General features: G+C 49.0%; 1 non-coding gene across 1 annotated transcript; it reads left to right on the top strand.

The window, feature by feature from the left end:
• The first annotated feature begins 7,454 nt into the window (after window positions 1-7,454).
• trnaa-ggc lies at window positions 7,455-7,526 on the top strand. Its single transcript has one exon. It is a non-coding gene; the product is annotated as a tRNA-Ala (tRNA).
• The last annotated feature ends 1,241 nt before the right edge of the window (window positions 7,527-8,767 follow it).

The following is an 8,767-nucleotide window of genomic DNA, read 5'->3' as shown; positions in this document are numbered from 1 at the left end:
AGGCAAGCAGTTCTGCTTTTCTCATTGTCACAAGTATCGTGGGAACATTGCTGTCCCCTCTGGAAATCTTGGGTGTTAGCTATTCCTCTGCCGCACCCATTGCTGTGCAAACTCTGATATTTACTTTGAAAACCACAGATACCATCCTCTGACTTTTGCAGATTTTCTGTTTTGAGATTCACAAAATCTTACCCTCCCCTCCCACTCCAGGCTGCAGGTCGAGGGGACATTCAATGTAGTCAATGGAGAGGCTCTCGCCCTGGCTCAGCCGTTCACTCTCGCCTCAGAGTCAGGAGATTGTGGGTTCGATCTCCGAACTGTGCTCTGCCTGAAGGGTGCTATGTAAATGCAAGTGGTTGTTGTTGATAGTCCAATCCACCACAAAGACCCTGGGGAGTACGAAGTATTGGTTAGAGCACTCGCCTCGCAGAAGAGAGGGTTTGATTCTCGGGTTGGGCGAAAGCTTAGGCAAATTTCCTTGCTCCACATTTCCTCTGGCAACCTGGCAGTAGGAATCTGGTTGTTAGTCGATTGGCGTATCGCTTTCTGGAGATAATAATACCTTCAAAATATTTTTAAAATAATTTGGGGTCACTCAATCCATGACTGTGGGACACTGTTGTGTGCAATTGGCTGCCGTGTTTTGCCCACAAAATACAGTCAATTCACTTCATATCCTGTGAAGCGCCTTGAGACGTCTCAACAACGTGATAAGGTGCTATATCAAATGCAAGGATTATTATTATGTATATGATTATTATTATAAAAAATGTGCCGTGATCTCATCAACTGGTGGAATGGGTCCAGTGGGCTGAGTGGCTTTGCGTCCCTGCGTTGCTGGAGCAGGCTGGATGGGCTGAATGACCTCCTCCTGTGACTTGAGCTATCAGAGAAGGAGGAAGGCAGTTGCGGGGAGGGCAGGGTGACAGTCACACAGGCTTCAGGGTGACAGTCACACTGCAATTCTCTTACCAGGAAAGCGACATTGCCAGCAAAAGTTAATTAAAATAGATTTAGCCCCCAGGGGGACCTGCGGGGAGCTGAAATCCGTTGGTAACCGGCTTGTTCTGTCTGAAATTGCCAACTCATTCCACGGAACGGACGGCAAAACCCACATCACTGCTGAGATTCCGCCAACTGGCTGTTAACCCTGTGAATGCTGCACCTGTGTGTGAAATAACCCCCCTGACCATTCCTGAATCCACTCGAACCTTTCATAGAATGTTACGGCACAGAAGGAGGCCATTCGGCCCATCGAGTCGGTGCCGGCTCTTTGACAGAGCAAGTCACTTTCCAATTATAAGATGTGGAGAATGTCTGTGAGAGGATGTGAGCACATTCCCTTTCCCACCCCCAGCTCCGTGCTCTCCCCCCGCCTCTCCAACCCCCCCCCCCCCCCCACTCCTCTCACGCACACACCAGATCAACTAATTAATATTAGCAACGATTAATTTGCATTAATTCCTGTATCACTTCAAACATTTAAAAAAAATAATTTGATCACTCAATCCACGACTGTTTGTGGACACAGCTGTGCGCAATTGGCTGACGTGTTTCACCCACAAAATATACAGTCAATTCACTTTACAGTAATGATAGCAATCCTTGTATTTGATATAGCGCTTTTCACGTTGAGAGGATGTCCCAAAGCGCTTCACAGAGCACGCTGTAAAGTGAATTGACTGTATATTTGTGGGCGAACGCGGCAGCCAATTGCGCACAGAAGTGTCCCACAAACAGTCGTGGATTGAAAATGACCAATTTTTTTTTTTTGGAGGGATTATTATTAGGCTCTGTGTGGAGTAAGGAAACTTGCCCAAGGTTTCGCCCTCTGCCTGGAATTGAGCCCAGGTGTCCCGTTTGCAACGCAAGTGCTCTAACCACTGAGCTACAGGACTCCACTCTACAGTCTATTCTGTGAAGCGTTTTGAGACGTCTCAACGACCTGATAAGGCGCTATATCAAATGCAAAGATTATTATTATTATTCTCATGGGCAAAACTGTTTGTCAGCTCGGCTCTCCATTCTCAACACAGCCGGGGCCTCGCTCACCCGTCAATCCCACATTCCTTAATTGCAAGTTTTCTTTCCATTTTTCCTTTTCTCTTTGTTTTTCTCTTTTTTTCTCCTCTTTTTCTCCTCCCTGGACTTGATGACAGATTAAGCATGCTTGAAATCAGGAATTGGAGGGTTAATCCCTACGATTAACCCTCCGATTCTGATGAAAGCTTATCAACCCGAAATGTTAACTCATTTTCCTCTCCATAGATGCTGCCTGACCAGCTGCATGTTCTTAGTGACTTTTATTTTATTTGAGATTTCCAGTATATGTAGTATTCTGCCTTCTTTTCCCCTCTCACTACTCACCTCCTTTCTTTCTCCTTTGCTTCCTCAAGAGTGATTTGGGGGGAAGGGACGTGGGTCGGTGTGTGTGTACAGCACATTCCCTTTCCCACCCCCAACTCCGTGCTCTCCCCCGCCTCTCCACCACACCCCTCCTACGCACACACCGGATCAACTAATTAATATTAGCAACGATTAATTTGCATTAATTCCTGTATCACTTCAAACATTTTTAAAAAATAATGTGATCACTCAATCCACGACTGTTTGTGGACACAGCTGTGTGCAATTGGCTGACGTGTTTCGCCCGCAAAATATACAGTCAGTTCACTTTACATTTCGCTCCCTCCCTTCCCTCCCCTCACCCTGACCATTTCCCCCACTGCTCGGGTCCCGACCCAACCGTCCAGCGCCTTGGGACGTCCTCCCGACGTAAAAGGCGCTCTATAAATGAAATCTTGTTGTTGTTGTTGTGTATGTGGTGGGGGGAGAGGGCCTTATTTCACTGTGCTGGACACGGTATTCTTGCAGAGTTGGAAATATTGAAGTTTCGGGAATGAACCACTGGAAAATTTTTGTAGAAACAATATCTTTATTGTGAGGCAGAGAATTTACAGACAGACAGAAGGTTAGTTAACAAGGCATCCGCAAGCTACTGATGGGAGCGGGTCCGGGAATTCAAACAGAATCCTACAAAGGAAAACAAAAAAATCGGAGTGAGCTCTGACCCCATATATGCTGGGGTGTGTGGACGGTGCATACGCTCTTTGCACACAGGGTGTAAAGCGCTCTGAGGCGCTCTCCTACATGAAGGGTGCTAGATAAATGCAAGTTGTTGCTGTACCTTCAGTGCAGTTGTGTGACACTTGAGAGCGCGTGGGGCATGGAGACACACAGCGAGCCAGGCTCGGAGTAGGCCAGGCCGGGACCGGGAACCTCAGGGCTGTCCAGGGGGTCCGGCCAGCCGCTGGCGTCCAGGTAACGGTCAAACTCGCTGCGGTCCACCTCGGCTAGCTGCTCTGAGCGGCACAGGTTCTCCAGCATTCCAGAGTGGATGGGCGTCGAGGCCGACGGGTACACCTGTGCCAAAGCCGCCAGCAGGGGGCAGGGGGGGGGAGCCGAGCTGTACTGGGGGTGGGCACAGGCCGGGGGGCATGGCGGTGCAGGGCACAGAGTGCAGGCAGCGAGCAGGGGAGCGCCCGGACTCCAGGGGTCACACCCCAGCACTCGGGGGTCAGTGCTCAGCGCTGGATACTGAGTGGCCAGGAAACCTCCCGGGGCGGGGTGGGGCTGGGATCCCGGGGTGGGGTGGGGCTGGGATCCCGGGGTATCTCTCCGGTACGGTCCCCGGTTCTGGCCTTTACGTCTCGGCCGGTACTTGTAGTGAGGGTATTCCAGCATGTGCTCCGTCCGCAGTCGCTCTGCCTCGTGGATGTACGGCAACTTCTGTGCCAACGGCAGCGATCTCCAACACCGGCCTGTGGGGGGCGGGGGGGGGGGGGGGTGGAGAGAGAGAGAAGGCGAATGTGAGAGTGTGTGTATGAGAGAGTGAGTGTGACAGAGAGTGTGATGGATCTTGAGAGTGCAAGAGCGCTATATCAAATGCAAGGATTATTATTATTAAGAGAGAGTGTGAGAGAGTGAGGGAGAGTGAGTCAGAGAGAGTGTGTGTGAGACAGTAAGTGAGAAAGAGAGAGGATGACAGGTTCAGCGCAAGCATTGGAGTCTCTGCCTGTTTCTCCACGGGCTCTGAGAGGAGCCGGTTATGATCTCCATTCACCCACATCAGCTCACATTGGCTCACATTAATGCACATCATTCCCTTTGCATTTAGAATGAACAGCGAGCAGTGGACAGTTTACATTGCGGGTGCTGAACCCCTCCCATTATCTCCATTGAGATTATAATCATCACACACATTTATCATCACATCGGCACCCCGAGACCCCGCCTGTGCCAGCGAGGGGCAACGTTAACTAACAAATCACAACAGTCTGTAAACAGAGATGATACACTTGCACCTGGAGGATAGTTAAAGCGCACAAACTTATCGAATGGAACAGAGTAGAGTGACAATTCACTACCAGGGGCATCGGAGCAGAGGAATCTCACTCCCCCACTACCCCCAAACCGTTCCATTCTCTCACAGTCCGACAGACGTCACATTCCCACAGTTTAGTGCGAAAATGTAGTGTGTGATTTGCTGATTATCACATCACATACACATCGCTGTAGCTCAGTGGTTAGAGCACTCGCTTTGCAAGTGAGAGACCTGAGTTCAATTCCAGGCAGAGGGCGAAACCTTGGGCAAGTTTCCTTACTCCACACAGAGCCTAATAATAATCCCTCCAAAACCAAAAACAATAATAAATTGGTCATTTTCAATCTACGACTGTTTGTGGGACATTGCTGTGCGCAATTGGCTGTCGCGTTGGCCCACAAATGTACAGTCAATTCACTTTACAGTGTGTTCTGTGAAGCGCTTTGGGACGTCCTCCCGACGTGAAAAGCGCTATATCAAATGCAAGGATTATTATTATTATTATTATTATCGCTGAGTGCGGAGGTTGGGGGGGTGAGGCACACATGTGTTTGCGGATGTCAGTCTCGCACAAGCGTGTTTGTGTTGTGCTCAGCACCGCAATCTGGTACACTCAGCAATACCCTCACCAACTGGAAATACGTTCCAGGCACGGTCAGTGGCACAGACGGCAACAGACAGGACTTTGCCAGCCATTTTTCCCCCGATGAGAAAACGAACAAAACGTGGGATGAAAGCTTGGCTTCGAGGGCTGAAGTGGGGGGGGGGGGAGAGGGGAGGTTAGGGAATCAGGGCTGAAATTGACCAAACAGAAGAGACCGAATTTGTGTTACTTCAGGAAATTAACAAAGAATCTTTTTTGTTACAAAGAATTATTTCACAATGTGAACTTCCCAAGCCTGACACTGAGGCGTAGAGGCCTGAAATTCCCCCTGGTCTCAGGCTGCGGGGCTATCCCCCCCCCACCCCTGGAACCGTCGTGAGGAACGCAGTAACGTTGGAGTTAACAGACAGTTTAGTTACAGCATTGACAGGTCCCCAGCCTTACCCAGCAGCTTGCTCAGCTCGGTGTTGTGTAAGTTTGGGTTCTGCAATGACATCCGCTTCCTTTCGTCTTTGGCCCAAACCATGAAAGCGTTCATGGGCCGGGGGATGTGACTGCTGGCGGGGAGGGGGCTCGGGCACATTCTGGGTTCCGCGGCTGCCAGAAGCCACGTCTCTGCGATGCAGCAGCTTGTGGTAGTAGCTTGCGTCCCCATCACCTTGTGCCAAATCGACAGCCGCCTTCTCTCATCACAACAGTAAATCCTCTGGCGCAGAGAGACAGACGTCCCACAGTTTATATCTAGTCTAAGCACCAGTCCCCCCCCAGGGCAGTGTAAATCTCAGTGTCAACCCTCTGCCCCAGGTACAAACGGCAACTTTGGAATCCTATTACCCTGGGGACACGGTGCTCCTGCCCCCATTGGGTGTGGTCTCGCACAGCCCCGTGCGTCAACTCCCAAACACAACAGCCAGACTCGTAGGAATTGGGAAGAACAGTGTGAAAGGGGCTTCGATCCAGCGCTGCTCAGAGGGTCCATATCCCCTCCACAAACAAACTATTGCGAAGGGCAAAGCTGTCCCAGGTGATGGAATGTTCTGGATTTTGAGCTGTTTCATTTAAAGCCCGGAAAAAGTACATTTTGAATCCAGCAGTTACCACAGCACATACTCTGGTTGCCCCCCCACCCCCACCCCACCAGCCTTGGCTCTTGCCAACCTGAGTTTGACAAAAGAAAGCCCCCAAAAAATCACAAATAATCACTGTCTGAATGTCCGAAAGACTGTCCAGGCTCTCAGCCACCATCTGTGAGGTGGTGTGGTGTGGGGGTGGGGGGCTGTGGGGTGTGAGTGAACGGGGTGAAGGGGGCGTGAGGGTACAGTGACTGGCTCAGGGTATTGTGTGCTTTCTCGGCTCTAGATCGGAAAAGCATCTCACTTGGTTTTGCCCACAAAATACACAGTCAATTCACTTTGCAGTGTATCCTGCGAAGTGACGTGAGACGTCTCGGAGACGTGATATGGCGCTACATCAAATGATTATCATTATCGATTGAAACTTTCGGTCACCGCAAGTGCAGCCACATTGACCGTGGCATCCCCGAAATATGGGCTGGCTAGGAGGCGCGGGGGGGTGGCGAGCCTGGTCTAAGGTTGTGGTCGGTCTCTGAGCTCACAGTGGATGGAGGGTGGATCTTGGGAACAAAGTTGAAGGTAAAGATTAGCCGGGAAATGGCAGTGGTTTGGTGCAGCCTAGTGACACACAAGGGAAGTGTAGCCCAATATGAAGCTATGAACTCACTCAAGTCACCTGTGACCTCAGGGTGCAAAGATACACACACACATACACACACACACACACGCGATCGTCCAGTCCCAGCAAATCCCGGCTCCAGTTTCCTGGTCACTTTCCTGCCAAAATCTTTCCTAAAACCCGCCCTTTCACCGAGTGTTCATTTCCATCGACCCCACGGGCTTAAACTGCAATATTTCTTAACTGATTTGTTAACGAAAATGTGTCAGTATCGAATTCCCTGAGCTGTTGGATGTGCATCAGAACTTGTTCCTAAGAGTCTAAATCGTAATTAAACCATTTTCAGACTTTGATCATAAAGATCATAAAGAGTTCTGCCCTTGCTCTCTCTCTCTCTCTTTCTTTTTCCAGTGATGGATCTCGGAGATAATAACCCTTGCATTTGACATAGCAACTTATCACATTGTTGAGATATCTCAAAGCGCTTCACAGAATAAATGTAAAGTGAATTGACTCTGTATATTTGGGGCGAAACACAGCATCAAATGCGCACAGCAGTGTCCCACAAATAGTTGTGGATTGAGTAACCAAATTATTATTTTTTTAAAATAATAATAAAGTAATGCGCTTTATCTCAGCAAATTTTACCACAATAAGGTTTTTATTTCTTAGCATTCGCACCTCTGGAGATCACTCACCTCCCCTGCTGATCCCGTTATCTCTTCCAATAAAACATTCCGATACATTCCAAAACATTAATACAGGACATTGTGGAGTCCTGCAGCTCAGTGGTTAGAGTACTCGCTTGGCAAGCGAGAGACCTGGGTTCAATTCCCAGCAGGGTGAAACCTTGGGCAAGTTTCCTTATTCCACACACCTGATAATAATCCCTCAAGAAAATAAAACAATAATAAAATTGGTCGCTTCAAACCACGGCTGTTTGTGGGACATTGCTGTGCGCAATTGGCTGCTGCATTTCGCCCTCAAATATACAGTCAATTCACTTTACAGTCTATTCTGTGAAGCGCTTTGAGACGTCTAGAAGACGTGAAAAGCATTATATCAAATGAAAAGATTATTATTATTATTCCATCTGGCTATAGGTAAGGGGCTCTGGGTGGGGCACAATCCACAGCCACAGAATCCTCCTCTATCTCGGCCAACCACTGGACCCATCGTAATAATAATGTCCCAATTAATACACCCCACACTTTGCCACCAGTGGAGGCTGATGTTGAGGCTGGTACCACGTTGAAAAAGGAATTGGATAAATATTTGTAGAAGAACACTGTGAAAGGATTTGAAAAAAGAACAGTGAATAGGGATCTGGTGCCAACAGGGAAGGGACTCACTCGACGGTCTGAATGACTGGTGTGTGTCTTCTCCTATTCTGTGCTCCTATCATCGGTGTACCACTTACAGCGGCCCTCCTACAGAGGACGCTGCTCACCGCTACGTGTGCACCACTCCATAGTGCCGTAGGGGGGCTTCAGTATTCACAGTGTGTGTGTGTGTGTGTGCATCTGCCACTGGATAAGAATCAATTAGCAGTTCACAGTAGGTTAACAGCACACTTAAAATAGAGCAAGATAAATGATGAAAGAGAACGAGGATTCTTGGATATTAATAAGATTGACAGCCTGGCACACAGACTGGCACCACTCGGCGCAGCCCGGCACTAGCTCAGCACACAGCCTGGCATTAGCTCGGCAAAGACTGGCACTAGCTCGGCATGGAATGGCAGCGCTCAGCACGGAATGGCACTAGTTTGGCATAGCCTGGTAATCGCTCGGCACACAGCCTGGCACCCGCTCAGCACTCAAGGATATCGTCTTCCACTTCAGACTAAACAAATTCAACTCGGCCTAACTCCCTGATAAACAATCTTTTGATGACTTTTGCTTAATTTAGTCCTTGAGTCTTTGTTTTGCAAACTTGATAAAAGAATCATCTAAAAATCCACAACCTCGTGAAGCCTAATGGCAGGCGCTTGTCAGATAAACATCTTAACTTGGCAACAACAAAAGGCCTTGCTCCACTCTATCTCTGCGACCTCCTCTCCATACTGACCTGTCCGCTTCCTCCGC

This window comes from Callorhinchus milii, unplaced genomic scaffold (genome assembly GCF_018977255.1).
Source record: "Callorhinchus milii isolate IMCB2004 unplaced genomic scaffold, IMCB_Cmil_1.0 Scaffold10, whole genome shotgun sequence".
Taxonomy (NCBI): Eukaryota; Metazoa; Chordata; class Chondrichthyes; order Chimaeriformes; family Callorhinchidae; genus Callorhinchus; species Callorhinchus milii.
This window is presented reverse-complemented; position numbering and strand designations above follow the sequence as displayed.